Source organism: Genypterus blacodes, unplaced genomic scaffold, assembly GCF_046128005.1.
Source record: "Genypterus blacodes isolate CSIRO-AG114 ecotype Tasmania unplaced genomic scaffold, CSIRO-AGI_Gbla_v1 ptg000021l_1, whole genome shotgun sequence".
Classification (NCBI taxonomy): domain Eukaryota; kingdom Metazoa; phylum Chordata; class Actinopteri; order Ophidiiformes; family Ophidiidae; genus Genypterus; species Genypterus blacodes.
The window spans coordinates 4,713,576-4,735,245 of record NW_027466834.1 but is presented as its reverse complement, the minus strand read 5'-3'; the positions used below and the strand labels follow the sequence as shown (position 1 = coordinate 4,735,245).

Here is a 21,670-nt window from a genome sequence, read left to right as displayed (position 1 = left end):
TCACACTGTTTCCTCCATTGCTGCCCCTAAACCCCACAGTCCTCCATTTATGCCTGTGCTTCTATGCACCCCTCCACATGCACAAAAAAAAAAGAGATTATGCAGGGTAGTCGCGGGATAGAAACACAAACAACATTTCTCCACCACATCAGTGCATTATCTCACCGAAGAGTTCGTCAGAGATAAAAGATGGACAAAATCGATACATTTGACGTCTCTGAACCAGGAACAAGTTAAGTCAATTCAAAGGCTGTTATTTGTAGTATTGTTCACCATCGTTTATCAGCAACAGACACATGATGTGCGTCCGTGCGTGCGACAGAGAGAGAGTGAGAGAGAGAGACAGAGCATGTACAAACAAGTCAACCGTAACCTAAGACTAATGAGGTTAAAGATACTGTATGTATGAATAGGAACACATGTACACAAAGCATGCACATATGAGCCAAAAGCATAGAACAGCCATTCCTTACAGATCTGGGAGTCTCTGCATTTGCATTTGGCAGTACATTTTCCATTATGTCACCTCTGTCATCTACGCAGATCAATTAAAAAAACAGAGGTGTGTTTCACCTCCAACCCATTCCATCACTGTAATGGAAAGATGAGAGAAAAGGGTAGATCACGACAGCTAAGTATTACTAAAGGTCAGCCCCGACCCAGATAAAACCTCTTCAGTCTTGTGTCCAGAATTAATGAGCCAAAGATCATAACAACACAGATAGAGTAGTCCTTAGATTGGGTCACAATGACTTTCCACATGCTTACACTTTTAGCGCAGCCATGTCATATGACACGGTTGATAAAAGAACATGACCTACTGTGACATGCACAACTGCGGTGTTGAACGCGACCAACTGCTCCTTCCTGACCTCCGGTTCCGGAGAGCGTGCAATGTTTTCTTCTGCCTCCGTCACATCTGATGTAACACAATTATTTTGCATTCAAATAGTGACTTGTGACATCAAAGAGGATAGGAAATATTGAGTCACAAAAACGGGAAGGAAGTGAATTACACTATTGATGGTGTGTGAATAACTGGGATAGTGCTTAAAGAGCGACTCCGCACAGATATGCAAACAAGATGTGTCATTCATGTGCTCAAGATTTCCAGGCATCATTAAAGGAAAGAGCACAGCCATGCTGCACAGATGGCAGGATGAGACAGGTCTTCAGTGCATCCAGAGTTTGTTTAGGGCTGCAGTCTATCTTTTGGTGCCTTTGTGCATCAATGACTTGCCAATATAAATACCGTTTGATGTGTCTGATTGCTCCCATTAAGAAGATTGCCAGGGAGCAGGGAGCAGAGATTAGATTTACGGAAACATTTCTGTGACACAGGTGGCATCATTTGGCATCAGCCATTTTTAGAAAGATCTGACATCTGCTCTTGCAAACACCTGACTTCTATGAAGGATTTGCTGAAACAGCCGCGTGCAAAGGGAAGAGCTCAGAGCTCAACACAAGTTGCCCAGCAGGTCAAGCTACAAGTGTGCAACTTTCCTTTCTTCCATGAAATTTGCATCAGCACACACATTTGTCAAATGCTGGCCGGGAAAATGAGGACTTAAGCTGATACAAAGTGATTATGTTGGCGATCATCTAAAGAGGGAGCCTGCTATGATAATCTATCACATCAGACTCACAAATAAGACACAAAAATGTGTCTGTATCTCCATCCGCAGGCTGGGCTCACTCAACACTTTTTTCACTAAAGAACAACCAGCCCATCTCACTTTCTCTTTTTTTTCGCTCATCCCCTCCCCAGACCCAAATTCGTCTGTTGTCAGTGTGTCGTGACTATCTGCCTAGTGCAGTAATTACAGTACAGCAGCAGGAGTAGAGCATTAGAGAGGGAAGCAGCATATCAAACAAGACTGCACAAGGCAACCAGGAGAAAAACTCTTGCCACAGCGAATCACACCAACAACTTATGCCGTCTTCACTCAAGTTTTTTTTTGCTGTTATGTATGTCTTCACATGTATGCATCTGCTCCGGCCCAGCACAAACATTTGCATTTTTAAGTTAAGAGAGAGCAAAGATAAGGGCCTGGTGGCATTCAGTGATTACCTATATGTTTAAAAATGCTGAAATCTCGCATATTGACTCACTCTGACACATATGGCCGCACACTGACACACACACACACACTTGTTGATGTATTGCCTATTACATTGCGGTGACAGTACTGGCACTGGGCCCAGAGCAGTGGATAGTTTATGATGTTGGGAATAATAGGCCCGGTTAAAAATAACTTTATTATCAAATGCACCTCAGAGACAATAGTGACGTAAGTCAGGGGACGAGGGCAGACCCTCTGGCAAGAGACAAAGGAATGCACATGTCATTCAGACAGTGTGGGCTGGATTGGGAGGGGCTGCAATATGACATCCAGTCCCACAGTGACATGTCATTTAACTGTAACCGCCTCTGAGATTAAAGTGGAAACAGAGATGATACATGATGATGATGATAAAGACGATGATGATGATGATGATGATGAGGAGGACTCCCCCCTCCTGGCCCTTCCTACCTGCTGCACCCAACTCCTGCCTCCCACACAAGAACAGGAGTCATGATTGACAGTTGGGGTAGCGATTCACCTTGTGGTAAATGGTGTGTTTGTTTTTTGGATTCAAAGGCATTTCCTAAATCAGATTCCATCAGTAGGAGGCGCTACAGCTACATGAGACTACATGATACTCCTCATAGCGCTCAATTTAGGAATTCCTATCACGATGAGGATTTGAGCAAATAAAAAAAAAAAAACATGTTTTTAAAATGTTCCGTAGTGAAGCTGTAATGCTTGGCAAAGACTGAAATCACTGCAGATGATTATAGACAGAATCCAGCAAACTAAGGTGTCTACAATGAATAATCAACTGAACTCAATCTGAGCTCAAGCCCAGAATAACAAGCTGCAACGCTTTCACTAGAACACAAATGTGTGAAAGGCACGGAAAGGAATGCCCACTGAATTTCACACCATGTATGCCTTTCAACATCATCAAGTCTCCGGTTTGGATTCACCTGAGCCACACACACAGGACCAGAGACTTCCCTGTGGATAACGAAATGGGTGAGCACCATTGCAATTGCTTAGAGGCTGGTTAATGCTGGTGCTCATTCATTGGCAACTCTTTGGCAACATATTGGCCCCTAGATTGCCTAGTGAGAGCCATTAGTGAGGGGGTCTCGTGGTCAATGAATCACACAGACAGATTTGCATTAGTGGAACTTCCATTTGGGGTTTACTATTTAGCAAAGATACATTACGATATCCTATGCATGTGACCTAAGATTTACACTACAGACTACTATTTAGGTGAGAGACTGTATGTACATTGCACTGAATGTACACGGTGTCACATTCTTATGTATTCTTGCACGTGTTTTTGCACCAGAGATGAATCTTTCAATCTCCTACTGTACTGCAACTGTTGCACAACAATTTCCCTAAGGATAAATACAGTTTATCCTATCTTATCGTATCTTATCATTCAGTCAGGCACTGCCAAAAATGAATTACCAGTGGGGTGAACACAGTGTATTACTCATCTCCACATTTTAGCAAGATAAGAAAAAAACAAACACACAACCACATGTATACACATATCGATAACACACACACTTCTGTGGGGGAAAAGCTAATCAATAAGCCCTGGAGAGGGGCTGGGGATGAAGTGTTCATTCCTCTAAAGCTACAATAATGACTTAATGCCTCCACCTCTGGGCCCACTGGGATCTCTGTGTGTTTGTGTGTGTGCGTGGCAGCGTGTGTGTGTGCGCGTGTGTATGTGTGATTGTGTGTACGCTCAATTGTGCGCATTTGCTGCATGTGAAATTGTGGTCCTTGAGCCTAATAGCAGCCAAGACAAAGGATTCTCCTTTTTCTCAGGGGCAGTGAATTAAGAGTTGTTTGCGGCCAATGTCTCTTTCTGCTCCACAAAGCACACCGACTGTTCAGAGTGGAGAAGAGGAAAAGAACTGTGGAGAGGTAGCACACTAAAGATAAAAGGTGAGGAACAGGAACAGGCAAAAGCGTTCCAAAACACAGCTCTCACTGCATTCTCAGACCCAAACAGCTCGGATGAGGACTGAGTAAATGGAGTCGGCCCTGCTGCTGGACCCGATGTGTTAACTTTTCAGTATCTTCAGGGGGCAGCAGCACACAGAACCGCTGTTTAGTGCCATTTATGCACTCATACGAACATCAAATTTGGGCCGGTTTAGTGCACATCAAAACAGCCTGATAAGTAGTTTAACTGGCATAGGTTTCAATTGAATTGTGTTTGTTAATTTGAGCAGGAAACTTTAGTGACGCAGAGAGAAGCTAAACAAGATTTATGCAAATCACAGGAAAGTCATTCACCGTCACACACAGTTGACAGTTATCTTAACGATCTAAAAAGTCTCATTTCAATGCGTTCACCACATCTTCTGATTCATTCTTGAACGACTGCATGATAAATGAGGGCCTCTGGCTATATGCGCACACACACACACACACACACACACACACACACACACAAAACAGCAATGTTTGGTAGACAAACGGAAGTTTCTTAATTTCACTTTTGTGTCTAAACTGAAACACCAGCCACTAAGCCAGTATGAGATGATTGGATAGTTCCTGCATTTCCATTTTTGATTGAAAGCATCGTCTCAATTAGGAGCCAAGACAGCAACATCATTACTCCGCGACAATCTTTCCTCCCACTCAGACATGTTCTCAAATTCCCGTGTACCTTTCTCCTTAATTTCACCTCTTCACATCCACTTACACCCATCAAGCATTGTACTCTCAATCACCGTATATTGTATGAAAAATAAACATGGAAATCAGAGGGGTTGTTATGGAAACCCAGCCTCAAGAGAGGTTGAAAGTGTGTGTGTTTGACTGGCTGGGTTAGACCTAATCTGAAGACGTGGAATGAGCATCACTGGAATCTCAGACCTCCTGTAGGATGCAGTTTCCTTTCATAGAAGCATAAAGTGCACAGGGATACATACATACTCTCTAGACACACACATTAGAGAGATGAGGAGGAAATGTAGTTTTCCCGCGGGAATGTAAGTTACCTTCACCCTAATGGGGAGGAAATATTATCATAGTATCCTGTCTAAGAGATCCCTAAGAAGGCCAAATCGACAATTTTTCCTCATATTGAGTTTTACACTCAATGCAGGAATCAAGGTTTACATTTTTAGCTGTACTGTGACGCTGTTGGGATGCACAGGGATGGAGGGGGTGAGCTGTGTAGCAGCACATGGCACATATGCACACCATGTACATGTAGTAGTTCTCCATTTTTGCCAGCTGGACCCTCAAGCTGGAATTACACATGGAATAAAAAGGCTAAAATAATTCACCCAGGTTCAAGTGGTTCAGTGCTCACACTGTTACCACTGAGAGTACAGACAGCTGCTGTCTACAAGAGTTGGTGATCATGCTAGAATGTCGAAATTAACCGTCTATATAGTACAGATCTTTGCCAAATTCATAGAGCGGTAATGCAATAATTCTGTGTTTCACAAGCGCAACGTTGTTTTATGGGGTCGCTGTACGCGTTCAGCTTACTAAAGGCGTTTGAAGAAGCCTTTCAGCCAGACAGAGAAAGCTGCAATAGTATTCCCCAACTGCAGCACGCAAAGACAGACATTTCTCTCACACACACACACACACACACATATGGCGCACACAACTACACACAGCCAGCTCCCATAGGTACACCGGAGAAAGTAATTAGTTGGAATAATTCAGTGGAGAATCTCGTCTCTTCTCCCCCTCAGTGATGTCAAATACCCTTAGCCAATGGTAATTACTCATCACTCTCTCAGATGTGGTGGAACATATGGGACGCGGTGTATGAATATAGGTGTGTGTGTGTATCTGTGTCAATGCAGCAGTATTGTAGCCCTATTGGAATTTCATCTTTGCAGTTGCAGGAGACGTTCTGCTGAGGTCAGATCTATTTCACAGCTAAACTCCAGTGCTGCATTCAGGTGCCTACATGGGCATTATATTGGATCTGAAACATTAAATGCGTTAAAAGCTAAAAATAACTACAGAAAACCTTCTAAAAACTTCTAAGGGGGTCTCCCATTTTGAGGTGGAAATGTTAGTATACAAGTGGGTTTCATATTTTCCAAGGCTGAAACATTAAGTCAGTGAAGCCTCAACAATGAACAGATAAACACAACAAACCATCTCATCCTGCCATGCTGAGTTTACAGATCAACGCTGGGGAATCAGCAGCAGAAGAATCAATGGAATTCCAAATTCTATTCCAAATAATCCAACAACACAGACTGTCCAGACAGTATTGTTCATTCTGGTACAAACCCACATCTCACTTAGTGTTGATGGAGTAAAACTGTCTTGGGTCAGCTCTGTGTGATTCACGGTATCTGGAATAAATGGTTGAATCCTTGCAGACACTTGTGTTGACGCAGACGCTTATGTTGTTAATCTTGTAAACATCCTTTGGTCGATCTCACATTAATTTAGCCCAGAGGGTGACAGGGGGGTTGGTGGGGGAGGGAGGGGGGGGGAGCATGTATTTGAAAGTGACTCAATTAAATGCCAGCGAAAAAGGCAGCGCTTGGTCCTCTATTACCAACGTGTTAATGAAAATCATGCTAATCCCTCAATTTGAAACTGTGTATGTGTGTGTGTGTGTGTGTGTGTGTGTGAGTGTGAGTTTGAGTGCATGTGCGTGTGTGTGTGTGTGTGTGTGTGAGTGTGTGTGTGTGTGTGTGAATCCTGTGAGCAATCTGAAGAATGTGGAAAGGGTGGACATGTATGCCAGTGGGGCCGAAGCCACTCCAATATTATCCAAGGGGAAGCTAATTAAAGGGAAAGTTCAGCGTTTCTGACAAACAGCAGCTTAATGATGGTGGTGATGTGCACGTGTGTGAGGTTGGGCAGGTGGTTCACACAGGGAGCAGCTACAAACACAGGTAAAGACTAAAAACAAAAGACAAGATAGTAAAAGAGGTAATATTATCTTTGTGTGTGTGTGTGTGTGTGCGTGTGTGTGTGTGTGTGTGTGTGTGTGTGTGTGTGTGTGTGTGTGTGTGTGTGTGTGTGTGTGTGTGTGTGTGTGTGTGTGTGTGTGTGCCTCAGGATTTCTCATGGCACCGTTTCCTGTTCATAGTGAAGTACAAAGGCTTCAGAACTCCCCTTTGTCCTTTTCTAAGAACTAAGAACTAAGAATTTTGAGATAATCGCTTTCAGATTGAAAAAGAGAGGTCAAATTGATTAAAAAAATATTGATATTCGGTCGTTACACTTCACTCTAAATATGATGTCATGCTGGTCAGGTTGAGGTTTGAAGAGGCAACAGGGCGTGACGCTAGACTGTGCATGCGGGCAGGTCTGGCACCAGGAGCGCTCAAACCGGCAGCGCACACACACACACACACACACACACACACACAGAGACAGATGGGGATTTGACACCGGCATGGGAAGAAAAAATGTCTGTTTAACATCAAACCCAGAACATTACTTTGAAACCAGCTGGCCAGACACAAAAGGGATCACGAGTCTGGGGATGGAGCCAGACTCTTAGGCACAGTGATGCAGAGAAATGGGGGGCAGGGGGGAAGCCATTCAAGACACAAATGTGTTACATTCACACGCGCTTGGAGCGATAGTGACTCAGAGGAAGGATGAAGGACATTAAGACAGACATAGGGTGACCGAGAGGGACATGTACACAAATATTTAGGCTGTAATTCTACTAATGAATCTACCTACTTTGAAATTAGGGCAGGAGAGGGAGCAAAGGAAAGAATGGATCCCTGCCTGACAGCCCATTAAAACACTTAACAATCATTAGTGTTCCCCTCTCGCTGTTACTCTCCCTCTTTAAGCCTTTTACATTACACTTCATCTTGTACCTTCTCCTACTTGGTACGTGCCGTTTGCGCCCCGACTCTCGCCGCGCTCTGTGCATTGTGCAATCAAAGTGATGTTCTCTAAGCCTTGAATGCAAATGTCAGGCAGTCGTTTAAAGCTGTACCACACGGAGAGCGGTGACGAGTGAGGAATTTAGATAGAAAAGTTGAGGCTATGCAGTGGTTGACAGTGTGTGTGTGTTTGATCATAAAATATAGCTGTTTGTTTTCCGCATTTGACACATTTTTTTTTTTACAGATTTGTCTTTTTTACTTCATTTTACCAACAGATTTGATCCTGAAATTGATCAGCAACATCTACAAATGCATCACCAGTGTGGACACAAGCTGGTACACAAACACAGAGCGTGCTACATGAAGTAATTGTCGTCAACTTGTGTGACTTGGATCAAACGTCTCCTCCGACCTCTTGAACTACTACAGAGGCTATTGTCAGACATACTACAGTGGCAGCCTGAGCCAGAAAATCTCCTTCCCTACATTCAACAAGCAGCTTACACAGGAGCTACTTGTTATGCAAGTTCAGAGCGCCAAGTTCAGTCGACCGACCAGTGGCGTGTCTGAAAGATGAATGAGCCGCACTTGTGTGAGCCAGTTTTACTAACACGACTCCCTGATCACAATTGTTTGTCCGACCTCTGCACAGTTGTTTTATTCTTCATTTCAAAAAAATACTGACTGCATTTCCCTGATAAGATGTAAGACTCCACCATGACAGCGTAGTGGTGATCTTGAAGTGCTCAAAAAAGGATTCTCCCTGTGATTGACTACATAAACATCCTTGCTCTGCTTTTATCTGTAGTAGACAGAAGCTGCCTGAAGACAAATTACTGACAAACACAAACACAAACACCAACACCAAAAATAAGCAATATCCTCCTTCAGAGGGAAACATACCATAAAATGCGTTCAGTCCTGCACTCCCATCTTTATGGACAGGCAGAGGGTGTCCTTAGAGGAGAGGACAGGTGTCCAGGTATACAGTCTGTAGTGGGAATAAAGGAGCTTGATGAAGACACAACAGAGTGAGCAGCTGTAATAGGATCACTGCTGTCCATATGGCCTCTTCCTATCCAACACTGCAGGTTATAAATAACATCACACTGGCTCTTCATTCACTAATTCTAGCACGACCAGGACACAACATAAGCAATTCTGCGTGTCCTTTCAACTGAGATAAGATCAAGTTGGAAAGTTCCTTTTTAACGTATTTCAGATCCACTGGACCAAATTATTTAAAGAGAGAACTATACTGTAATTTTAAAATCACTGTGACAGCTGAAATCTATGCGGAGAAAGCTATCTAATATTCCTTAAGAAAAAATAAAGTATGCTGATTGGGTCTTTTGGATGTGCCTTACTTTTTTTCTTTTTGAAGTTTTAGAAGTCTTTTTGAACTCTCACATTCTGATATTCTGTAAGTGAAAGTCAATTTTTATAGTTTGACGCCAATGCCTCACCCTAACATCATCTAAGCCTATACACAACATGTTAAGAACTCTAACCTGAGATTAAGTCAACTTGAAAAATTTCATTTTAACATAAACTGCAACTGACACGACATGACATGAGTTATAGTTATAATTCCATCAATCATTGTTAAAAAATAGTCTTTGCACTCAAAAGTATTATATACATTTTGTAATAGAAACATAAAGTAGCATTGTCTGTAGATTAGAGCTCTACAACAGGACTTAGGTAGGAAAGTACACAGTAAACTGAACACAACAGACAAATGGCTACAGATACTGTACCTGAACACCTCAACAGACGTGAGAATGGTACATGACACACACACACAATTATATGCTGTGCTGTATACCAGCGTTATGGACTGTCATGTCATGTTAGGCAATGAAATGTGTCGTAAAACCTGACAGGTAATACTACTATGAGCTGTAATGTCTATCATGGGAATAATATGGGACAGATATCTGCCAGTTCAACTCGTCATTTCGGATGATGCAGTCAACGACCGGCAACAGTAAAACAGGGGAGCAAGGACATCACCAAGCAACACAATGGCACACTTTCCTAAAATCAGTTTCTCCTTCCGAACACTACCGAATACATGAAATATGTGAACAGAACATGGAATGGAAAAGAAACAAGTTAACAGCTTCCAGGATAGCCAAGATCAAAAGGAAACTGCTCTCAATCTAATAAAATAGGCCCAGCTAAGAATCAATCACTCCAACCTCCGAGCATCCTCAGCCCGGGTTTGCCCTGGGTGATAACGAACGTCAGCCCAATCTCTTGACGTGTGAATACAGGGAGGGACAAAGTCAAGAACTTTCAGGCCAAACATAACTCTGTTCATACTCTGTATTCATGGCATTATACAGTAAATCCAGTCCGCTGGTGATAAGGTTGAATACAAATTACATCAAGGTGAAAGTAGTTATAGCAGTCATTTGCAATCCATACGAATAGGACAATTTGGGTCATTGCCAAATAAATATCAGAGATTTTCTGCCGCTGAATTACAGAGGAAAGAGCAAACCCTTTCCCTTTGACAACAGGGCCATTTGTGACAGTTACTTGTTATTATGAGGATGATTGGAGAATGAGAAGTGCTGTACAAGACATGAGATGAGAAGATGATGAACAGCATATGGCCAAAAATTATTTTGCTTATCTGTAAATTCTGATGGATGATAGTCATCACCTACCACAATGCTATTTCACTGATGTTATTGCATTTTATTGGCCATTGGTCCAACAGCACCATCGAGTAAAACATATCTTAAGCCTTTTGTGTTCTAATATATGCCACATAATGAGGTTTCTTGAATTTCCTATTCTTAGCGCCATGTCCTAAAAATGTCCAAAAACTATCCTTGTACCAGCTAAACACATGCCTTCAGACTGCCATCATGCAGGAACACAGAGTTCTCACCTCTGACAGACTGTGATCTGGTTCCAATCAAATCGTGTCTTAAGTAAGTGACAGCCTCCCTGATCCCCCCTGGTCCATCACCTGTTTGGGGGTCTGTGAGTGAGAGGATAGTGAAGAAGACAGACACGGTGAGACAGAGAGGGTAATTGTGCGAGAGGCAGTGCATCTGCAATGCTGCCTGAGTCTTTGGTGTCTGCATGTCAAATGCCAGCGCACTCCATAGGAATACGATAACGAGGGCCGGGCGCAGAGGGAATACCAAATGAGATATCAAACACAGAGGGGAGCTCAGAAACAGACTCACTGTACTGAGCCATTTAACAAGACATGGGGAGACTACTTGCCTTGAGTTGTCTTGTGCATTGTAACTACATAGAATGTGGCACTGTACTGCTTTAAGATAGATTTGTATACATTAAATCTTGTATTGTGTCTAAAACAGTGTCTTTGTAATGTGTTGTCATTACTAGAAGAGCATCTGGTATTAACTGGTAATCATTCCCCCATAGGCCTGGGAGATTAAATGGATGTACAACATTTTGGATAAAGCCCAAGCAGAATAGTACACTGTAACTGACACAGTTCAACTTAGGTCACCAGCTGCTGTAGAGATGCCAAGAGGTAACATTCAAGCTCCTCCTCAGGATTACAAGAAGCATTGCATTACCTTTCATCGCGTCAGTTTCCAAATTACGGAGAGCTGAGAAACACAGAATAAGTGTAGCTGAACTGAGCCGCAACAGGAAACTAACTCAAAGAATGACATCAAAACAAGTGTGACACACAATACAACAGATCAGTTAGCACCTCCGATTTGGTTAGAATTCCATCTTTTAAATAATCCATTTAGGCTTTATCAGAATTTATATGGAGAACAGATTACACCAAAATGAGCATCGTCTGGTGAGAGAGTTCAACAAAGGTAGGTAGATGACAGACAGACAGACAGACAGACAGACAGACTACCTGTGTTCCAGCAATTGGTTGGTCCTCAATGGTGTGTCCATGATGTCACAAATGAAATGATTCAACGTTTGCTCCGAATGAAAACCAACGTTTGAACCCCCTTTTCCAATGGGTCGAACTTTATTACGATACACACGTACACACATTATGTCACTTTCTTTACCATGCAAAGGTGACTCTAAACTCCATGTTTTCCATGTGATTACAAACTATGTAACAATGTGCATTCGTCATGTTTACGTGTGTTTCGCCCGAAGGATTGTGGGAGGAGTTGTGGGCGCTTGGTGAGTTCAGCAGGTAAGCAGGGGGCGGACGGAGTTCGTAATTTTCACAGCGGTTCCGCCCACTTCTCCCGTTTCACAATTTAACGAACTGCTATTGAATTGAGGGTCTTCTAATTCTTCTTCTGCAGACGTTCGCGGGGGATATTACTGACCCCTGCTGGTAGAAGTTGGAGCATCACAAACGTCCCGTTCAGATAATGTTTTTCGATCAATCACAACCTACAGCAGCACAATGTATTTCTTTTATTTGTGTGGGTTTCAACAGGATTCGTTTTCAAGTTATAAATCTTTCATAATTCACTTTATTGCACACTGAAGATAGCTGAATCTCTTGAAACAAATCAATTTGCCAGCACAGTCTTTAATCGACAATTCCATTTACATTGACCTTGAGTAAAGTACTGTCCTATTAAACTAAATCAATGTTGCCATGGAGTAAATAAGCGCATTGAAAAGGAGCGTGTGTATGTTTTGTCATTCATGCTAGACGATATTCAACACCAACTGAGATTAGTACTCCTTAAATCAGAGTCATAAAAGTTAAGTGAATAGTAAGTCTGACTGCTCTCTAAGCTGCTGCCAACTCTCACCCGTGGGTGGTGGTTACATACAGAGTCCGTCTCTGACATCTGTTTATGAGCATATGTGCAACATATGCTGCCAAATTTGGACATAGTCGATCAAATGTGCGGACTAATTTGGAGTGTGTTTAAATGTGAAAAGGGAGAAGAGATTTCCTTGAGGGAAAGAGATGAAAATGCTTCATTTGGTCTTTTTATTTGGATAAATTCACTGTCTGGATCATCTGCGTTGCACATCTGTTTTGCAAGTAGCTCCACTTCATGTGACATTTTACTATTGTATTTTGAAAACCTGACACAGAGCAGCTGCATCTTGTACATGGCCTTTATTGAATGAGCACTTAGAAGCTAAAACACTGAAAACAACCGCAACATCTTTTCCTATCTTGTCAGTGATTCATGTCATCTTCATCATGACAAAGATTGACTCTGTTCTGCCTTCAGTTCCAAACTTCATATGGTGCCATAAAAAGTGTGTTCTTTTCTGGGAGTCCTCAGAGAAATGGGGGAATAGTTATAGTTGTTTCCTGTTTTGTTATCTCAATTAAAGAATGTAAAAGAGTTCCTCTCACTGCATCACTACATATAGTTAGAAATGAATGAACGACCATGTGGGCCTATTAAGACATACCGGGTAAAAACATGCGAGCTTTCACAGTTTGGTGTGGTGGCGGAGTATTTATTTGCCTAATGCTCTCTTTCATTGACTTGCAAAAGAACTAACTTCTCCCACAGGCACAGAGTTGCAGGTAGTTTGCTGTACCAGCTTCTCATAAAACCTTAGCAAGAGAAATATCTATATACACTACAACCAAAAGGTCAACTAATTTTTCTCCTCCACTTTCCACCTGTCAGAGCAAAGGGAGAACTTTGAAAAACACTAACATATTGGTCCCCTAACAATAGCTGTAAATGCATTGTAATGTATTAGGTGGTTGAATTCTTGAGGGTAAAACAAATAAATGTTTAGATCAAAGTGACAAAGAAGAATTCCTCTGGTGCCATTTCAAGCAATGTCAAGCTCTGTGCAAAATGAAATGTGACACAGCTGAAAACTAAAGTCATTCTCTGGGTGTGTGTCTCTGCGCATGAGTTCTGGTGTGTGTGAGAGGTGTGTCTATGCTCAGAGGTGTGTGTTGCGCCTCAGAAAGCAGCTGAATATAAGAGAACCCATGCTGAGCGAAGAAATTATTCTTGTGTCTTAAGTCAAAGTCAAAGTCAGAAAATCCCAAAGTCCTTCAAGTGTCAGCTGAGCTTCAGTTTTCGGGTTTCACGTATTGTAAGACACTGCAAACGTCAAAGAAAGCAATCTCTACAAAATATCTGTAAATCTCCATAGTCACATCTAATGTTAAATTAGCATTTCTTACGGGTGCACATTCAAACACGTTGCATCATCAAAGCCATCCCACAGCTAAACATGAGCTGTTGCGATAAGCACACAAGCCCTCCCTGTGCAAAGCAGTGCACCCTGACCTTGAGAAAGATGATGTCGTGGGGTTGTTGGAGGGTCGCGTATAAAGAATGGCCTTCATCGTCTCTTTGACTGTAATTCTCCTTGGGACTGAAGGCAGGCAGTAATGAGACAGGCTACAGGAGAAATTCATGCCGTTTAAAAGCTATAATGATAACATGTACAATACCCTCTACAATCTCTTGTCACTACTGAAATGACTGAGATGCAGTTTGCACATAATATGCGTCTGGAGAGTAATGTCCCTTTCGTGCTTATTTGATCTCTGCCGCCAATAAGACGGGAGAGGGGACAGGGTGCTCTGTGTGTGGCTTGCTGCAAGTCTGTGGGTCAATATAAGGAGACAGATGGCTGTGTGGCCCCTGTGTTAGCCTTGGCAGCAGAGCCTTAACAACACATCGATGGTGGGGCAAACTGGTCCTCTGCTGTCTGCCCAGGACACATGGGACCCCTAACACAAACACAGGCACAAACCTTTCTCTGTGTCTCCTTGGCAGAAGCAGCTCTCTGGGCAAGCCCACTGTCCCCACCCCACCCCAAAGCACTTCTACACTCTTATGTCTTTGCCTTGATCCTCTCTCTCCATCTATGTCTCTCAAGGTCTTTGTTGGACTGTTGCCCAGCAAGGAGTGGAAAAACACTTTCACACCGATAGAGAAAGTGGACAGAGAGGGTGCTTGGATGCTGTAGTGTCAGCAAAAGGGTCCTGAAAAAAAGGAGATGACGGCGTAAATGACACACATAGACCCTTCAGAGTGATGCAAGTGGAACACTCCTTGAATGTATTAAACTATATGAGATGTATTGTTCATCAGAGTGCAATTTCTGATCATATTCATGCCCTGCAAGGTACGAGCAAGATGGTAATGGAGCCCAAACATTAACATCTAAACATCCTCTAAGGCTGCTTTCACACCTGGTTTGTTTAAGTGCTTCAGCTGGTCTCAGATCCATGACTCAGCGTTTTTGGTGGCTATGTGAACAAGCCAAACAAACCCAGACCCCTTTGAAGGGACCCGAAAGCAAACCACAGGCAAGTGAGTGTGGTCCACTTGTGGTTGGTTATGTGGTTTGACTGATTTGTGCAATGTGAAAGCAAAGAGGAGATTCCGTCAATGATAAGAAAAGCATGAACGTGGAAAGAAGCAAGATCGTTTAACAGCTGGTTTCCTTTCAGGTTAATTTGGGTTTGGTTCATATAAAAAGAAACACCCTAACCAAAACCTATACTGTGTAACAAGAATTACCTGCAACACAATTTCAATACATTCCAATTGTGGACATGGATGTCAACTGAGCGGAAGTACTGTAGATGTGATGCACGATCACAGCGGAAATTAAATGAGGATTATAGGGGATTAGCCTTTCCATGGCCTGTCTCATGAAGAGCTCCAGATACATGTGAAGTAGGATCATCGTTATCTAAAGGGATGGATGGTGTAAGCGATCAGTCTCTGTTCTCACTATATTGATCAGCTGTTCCCTGTTTCAATCGAAACAAACGTGTGCAAATCAAAAAGGCACGTGGGTCACAGTGAAGAGGGGGAAACACATAATAGAATGGCATCCTCACTGTCTGAAATTAAAAATTCAACGCACAGCCACGGAAGAGACAAAGGGAGAGGGGAAATTAATGAATAGAGGAAGAGACATAACGTAAAAAGAGACCGGAATGCAGATGAGTGACAGAAGAGTCAAATGATGGAGAGAGGTGGACCACTTGCACCTGGGGAGGAAAAACTGACTAATAGTTTGTGAAGGAGGAGGATAACATAAGAACAAAAGGCTTTTGTCTTATGGGCATAACTGGGCATGACGGGCAACATCACATTTCAAAAAGAAAGCCAGAGGGAGGAGGGAGAGAAAGGGAGAGAAGTGCAGACAGAGTAAGAGTGCTGTGCAGGAGAAGATTAGATGTTGAAAGTTTAAGAGGAATGAGCAAGGACGCATGAAAGGAGGTAAGGGTTTGGAAGAGGGAACAAACCACATTCCAGAGTTCATCTCTTTGGCCTAAAAACAATCCAACCCTCTTCCTTTGCTAATCCATCATTAGCTGTTCCCACACGTCCCTGCTGACAGGCCCGGGACGTGTGTGATACTGAGTCCTGAGAGACGAAGGTCACCAGACAAAGTCCCCACTCACTAAAATGTTGGTGGGACACAAAAGTCCCGTAAACCATTGACTAACACAAAGGAATGTGCTGAATGTCAGGTATTTAATTGGAGAAGTCTGTCATTTCAGTTCATATTCATATTTTGGTTGATTTGATGAATTACTGTAAAAGAGATCAAACTTTGTGTGCCTCTTGTGTTTATGATAGCCAACAGTGTTGACACGCGTGAGCAGACAGACAGACAGTTTCATCTGTGTGTGTGTGTGTGCGTGTGTGTGTGTGTGTGTGTGTGTGTGTGTGTGTGTGTGTGTGTGTGTGTGCGCGCTGTGCAGCTAAATAGATAGTGGGCATTTTCTGTGGAGCTCAGAGTTCAGTCATGCAGAACACAGAAACAGTAATCAAACAGAAAGATAAAAAAACAAAGCACCATGACTACAACCTGGAACACCTGCTATCACACGGTTGAGCGGCCTTCACTTCGTAACAAACCATCAAGGATTTACTATGCAAATAGTTGTTGCAGCCTGGGAATATGGTTAGCCATTAGTGAAGGACACCCATTCAAGGGTTGTGGCTTCTACAAAGACCTGCCAGTATCTCACAGCATTCAGTCCTGAGCTCATTAAAAAGCAACAGAAATAGACTGGAAACAAAAATAAAGACTTACAATTTCACATCATTTATTGTGTATTCCACATATATTCCCTCACAAACAAATATTGTGTCAGATGCATGTAGATGTATGTAATATTTGCAATGAAGGCAATATGTTGTGCAAACATTCAGTATGCCACATGATTAAAAAAGGCCAATTTGGCTCATTTACTTTTTCATTTCATTTAATTTTCATCATTTTTAAACCATTTGTATTCAAAATAGTGGCCACTTCATTAGACATTAGGAAGAAATGACTGAAATTGATGAAGATTTGAATGCAACATAAATCTAATTAAATGTGTGTTAAATCTCATATTTCTTATTGGTCCAGAGAAGCTGTAAAACTAGTCTGCCATCAAAACCTGCTCGTAAATCATTGGTTTATAAGGGCAAATTAAATTAAGAGGGTAAATCAAGAACCCCCAGCTCAAGAAATGATATTGATATGTACAATACTCTCTGAATCATCTGAGTCATGGGTGTCATTTTGTGGTGGATTCAAACTAGTGGAGATAATAACAGAGTATGTTTCAGCTGAACTCTTTATAAAGGTGCTTACAGCTCTGAGGCCACTGGAGCATGACGTAACCAGGCTTTACTTCGTGTCTCACCACACACACTGAACTAACCTGAACATGGCTGCCACCAACACCAGCATATATGCATACATAACACACACACACACACACACACACACACACACACACACACACACACACACACGCACGCACACACACACACACACACACACATTCTCTCACACACACATATGCATACATACAGACAGACAGAGAGTACAGCAGTAGTTGCTGATTAGCCTTATCGACCTCATCAAATTCAATGCATCACCATGGGGTAGATTAAGCAGAGAGAGAAAGGGAAAGAGAGAGAGTGTGTGTGAGAGAGAGGTGAAGATAATGGAAATGGAGGGCCCTCATCATCAGCCATGAAACATATTCTGATTACAGTCATTATTAGTTATGATGACTGGGACTGGATTAGTAATTTAAATAATCACGTTCAGAGGTCTAACTGGATACAGCAGCATACTTATTCAATTATTTTCAACTGGAAATATTTGTATTTGTAACTTTGAAAAATAGTAGTATATTAGTACAAAAGACACATGATTATACAACTCAACTTTTGTAGTCTGCCTATTAAGTGTTTTGTGTGTGTGTGTGTGTGTGCGCGTGTGTGTGTGTGTGTGTGTGTGTGTGTGTGTGTGTGTGTGTGTGTGTGTGTGTGTGTGTGCGCGTGTGTGTGTGTGCGTGTGTGTGTGGAGGGGCTGTGCATCCTCAACTGACAGCTCGTTAAGATGGCTGAGCCAAATGAGGTGGTTCCTCATAAGCCTCATAAAGCTGAACCCTTGTTTTGTTAATTGACATAAAAAAAAACAAAAGCTGCCAATTACGCAACATCCCCTCCCCTACACACTCTTTTAATGCTGCGCCATATGCATATGTATGTGCATGAGCAAGGGATCAGGGTCTTTGCCAACACGGTGAGACTTCAAGAGAGTGACAGATACATTTTGTCCTCAGATGACACATCGAGGGAAAAAGCCTCATTTTGCAGAGTTGCTGAGGTTCATATGGATCTGCAGTTCACACTGAATAATATCATTTTTGTGATGTTGTGTTGACTGTATCATGGTGTTATACTGCATGCAGCATTATATAAGATGTTTATTTGGATTAGCTGCTGCGCTGAGGCCATATAGCATATAAAGATTTCCGGGTGGACGTGAAGAAAGAACATAATACATTGCAGAAAACTTTAATGTAAGAGGTTTCTATCAAATAATGTGTTTCTTTTTGTTAATTTAGCCTCATGGGAGACTCTGGGTCTATTGAATGTAAGAGGAAGAATCAAGTCTGCTGGTAACCATGGAGACCCAATAGCATTTCTAAGCGAGAGAGACGAAAGAGCTTTTGTCATACAGTGCAAACACGCCACTGCTTTGTAGGTTCTACACACACACACGCACACACAAGCGCACACGCCAGAGACCCCAGAGAACTACCTGCAAAATATGAATCAGTAGTATCCTATTAGTCTCCGTGTGGAAATAAGTAAGCCATGTACAGAAGATACAAATAAGCTTACACACAGTGACACATACATACAGACACACGTGCACACGCACACACAGACACACAGAGAGTGACTTTATATAACTGGTCAGAAAAAAAGTTACAACAGTGAGCTGTGGTGAGCTATTTAGAATTTGAGTGATGTTCCCAAAGCTTCTCCAGAATATACAAACAAAGCAAGCCTTCAGTAATGTTAGCCAAGAGCTACACAGACAAAGCCACACACACACACACACACACACACACACACACACACACACACACACACACACACACACACACACACACACACATCCCAGGAGATAAGGAGTGTGAGGGACTGGCCAAGGAATGTCTTTGTTTGACATTTGTAGAGGATCCACAAATAGAGGGAGAGAGAGAGATGGAGAGAGAGAGATCAGCCACGAACAGGTGTGGCCAACCAGGACACAAAGATAAATTAGTGCCATTTGTCCATCAATGCCTGATATAAAAAGAAAACACTTTGTGGAGTCCACATTATCAAGAGTTTCATGTATTATTCTGATAATGTCTCTAGGATGTAATACACATACAGCATATCCCTGCCACCATTTCATTATTTGGAATAAAGATTCGTCCTCAAGGATGCTCTTGGAAAAACACAAACATAACCCGCTTGTTGCACAGATTGTATTTGTCTGGTAATACGAGACCGATTTACGAAGAAGAAGAGAATGAGGAAGATTCATCTGTGGAAAAAGTGCAAGCAAAGTGTCTGTCTGTCATCTGTGGTTTGTATTTCGAGGCGTGTGTGCTTTACTCCATGTAGAGAAAAGAAGAAAAGACACCGCAGGAAGAGTTGGGTTGCTGTTTTTGTCACTATCATCTCAATCCATGTCTGTCATTGGCTGCTGGTGACTGCCACTCTAAGGACTCGTAGATTTGCTCAAACTACAGGTGGCAAGAGTCAAATACTGGGTTACAACAATATTTGTGAGAATTCAATATTCATAGGTTGCACCTGACTTCCAAAACATGTATATGAAAGACCAAGACAGCAAGAGAAACAATGCCTCAAGGCCTAAACTCTCTCTCTCCTCTTCATCACAGAGCTTTCACTAGGTCGCTATGGTAACTTAGGTTTCCTGCCAAGATCACTTCCAATGCAGCAGATTTGATGACCCACGTTTCTCCAGTTCTTCCTCTCTCCTCTCTTGTCCTTGGGCCTCTCTACCCAGCATCACCTCACCTCGGAGCGACACACCTGGACCTTCAGCTACATTATATGAGCTTTGGTCCCTCAGGGCTCATCTCTTTACCTCTTACCAGCGGATGAGCTGTTTGGTAACTGTCTTATTTTTCAGTCAGGTTGTTGTTGTTGTTGTGATTTTCATAAAAGGCAGATTAAAAATTTCCTGGTGCACATTTTCTTCTAGGTTATAATTAAAAAATCTAATAAGAAAAGACGTACTCGTAGGATATGATTTCATACACACATGCACAATACACAGAGGGTACGTGTTCATGCTCTGTGGAGCTTAATTACCTCTGTTAATTGGTGTAATAGTATCATGTTTGAGGATCAGTGTGATTATGTCATGTGTGATTATTGAGCTGTTACTCTTCAGTAGGTTTTCAGCTGATTCTCCAGGTTCCCCAGTGCACTGAGCACAGGACGCTCTCGGTGCCCAGCCTCCCTGCAGACCAACAGATTATAAGGTCACGACACTGTGCACCGAGGATTAAAGTCCATTTTTCATGTTGAAGGAGGCCAACCTTCATATTAAAATGTTCTGCTACCTCTGTTTCGATACTTTACTGTCTCCTCCCGCCTTCACGTGGTGGATATAGCTTCAAATTCTGTCGCCACATGCATTCGTACACGTTAACTAATGATATTTCTCATAATATTCAAACTTTGGGTGTTTTGTTGCATTACCTGCTTCTTTGAACATCTGACTTGTCGCCATTTGTTGTTTTGGCCTCAAGCGTTTGCTGTTTCATGTCGAAGGTATAGATCGTGTTTTGAAGATTGATGAAGTTGTAGCGACGAAAGGTGTTTCAGGATATTATAGAGAATATGGAGAATGACCATTTGAGGTTATTTGGTCTTCTCTGTTGACTGGCAACAGATTCTCCCTCAGCAGAAATCAATGATGCGTGCCTCAAGAGTTCTTAACTCTAGGAGCATTTCACAGTCATTAAACCCATCGCCAATATGAGAGTGAAGCTGTGTTAGTGGTTTTGCCAGCGCCCTTCTCCAAATACTGTAAGCTAAGGGAAGATATCCAAGTGGAAAAAGATCTTGGTGACTGTAAGACAAGACTCCATTCTGAGGCATCTCATTCCCGTGTGTGGCACAGGTAGATGTCACCAGTTGGTCCAGAGCACTGAGAGATTCCAGTGTCACTGAGAAATGTTGATAGTATTATCAAATGTCACATGGGACAGGAAGCTGAAGTGGCAGGGTTTGTTCCGGTGAAAATTAAACTTTGATCTTCCTCTTCGTGTTCTGACTGTCCGGGTTCTGAAGTCACCAGCGTTTTAATGTTTATAATTCATATATGATTCTGAAATAGTTCACAATAAATGATGTGGGCGTGTGTGTGCGTGTGTGTGTCAAATTCTCCATTTTTGCTCTCTTTCTTTGTCTCTTCTTTTTCTTCTTCTTTTTTATTGTTCTCTCTTTGTATTATGTTGTTGATTGTGCA

At 42.3% G+C, this 21,670-nt stretch overlaps 1 protein-coding gene across 4 annotated transcripts in view; it reads right to left on the bottom strand.

The window, feature by feature from the left end:
• Positions 1–21,670, bottom strand: part of shank3a (SH3 and multiple ankyrin repeat domains 3a) — a 151,078-nt gene that overhangs the window by 119,387 nt on the left and 10,021 nt on the right. For 2 of the 4 annotated variants that reach the window (XM_076142111.1, XM_076142107.1), the window contains exons 2-3: positions 10,827–10,919; positions 8,825–8,912 (exon numbers count right to left, since the gene is read on the bottom strand). The exons of 1 other annotated variant lie outside the window; for it this stretch is intronic. The gene's annotated coding sequence lies outside the window, so the exon portion shown is untranslated. The remainder of the gene's footprint in view (positions 1–8,824; positions 8,913–10,826; positions 10,920–21,670) is intronic. One more of the 4 variants, XM_076142108.1, reaches the window with a different exon arrangement.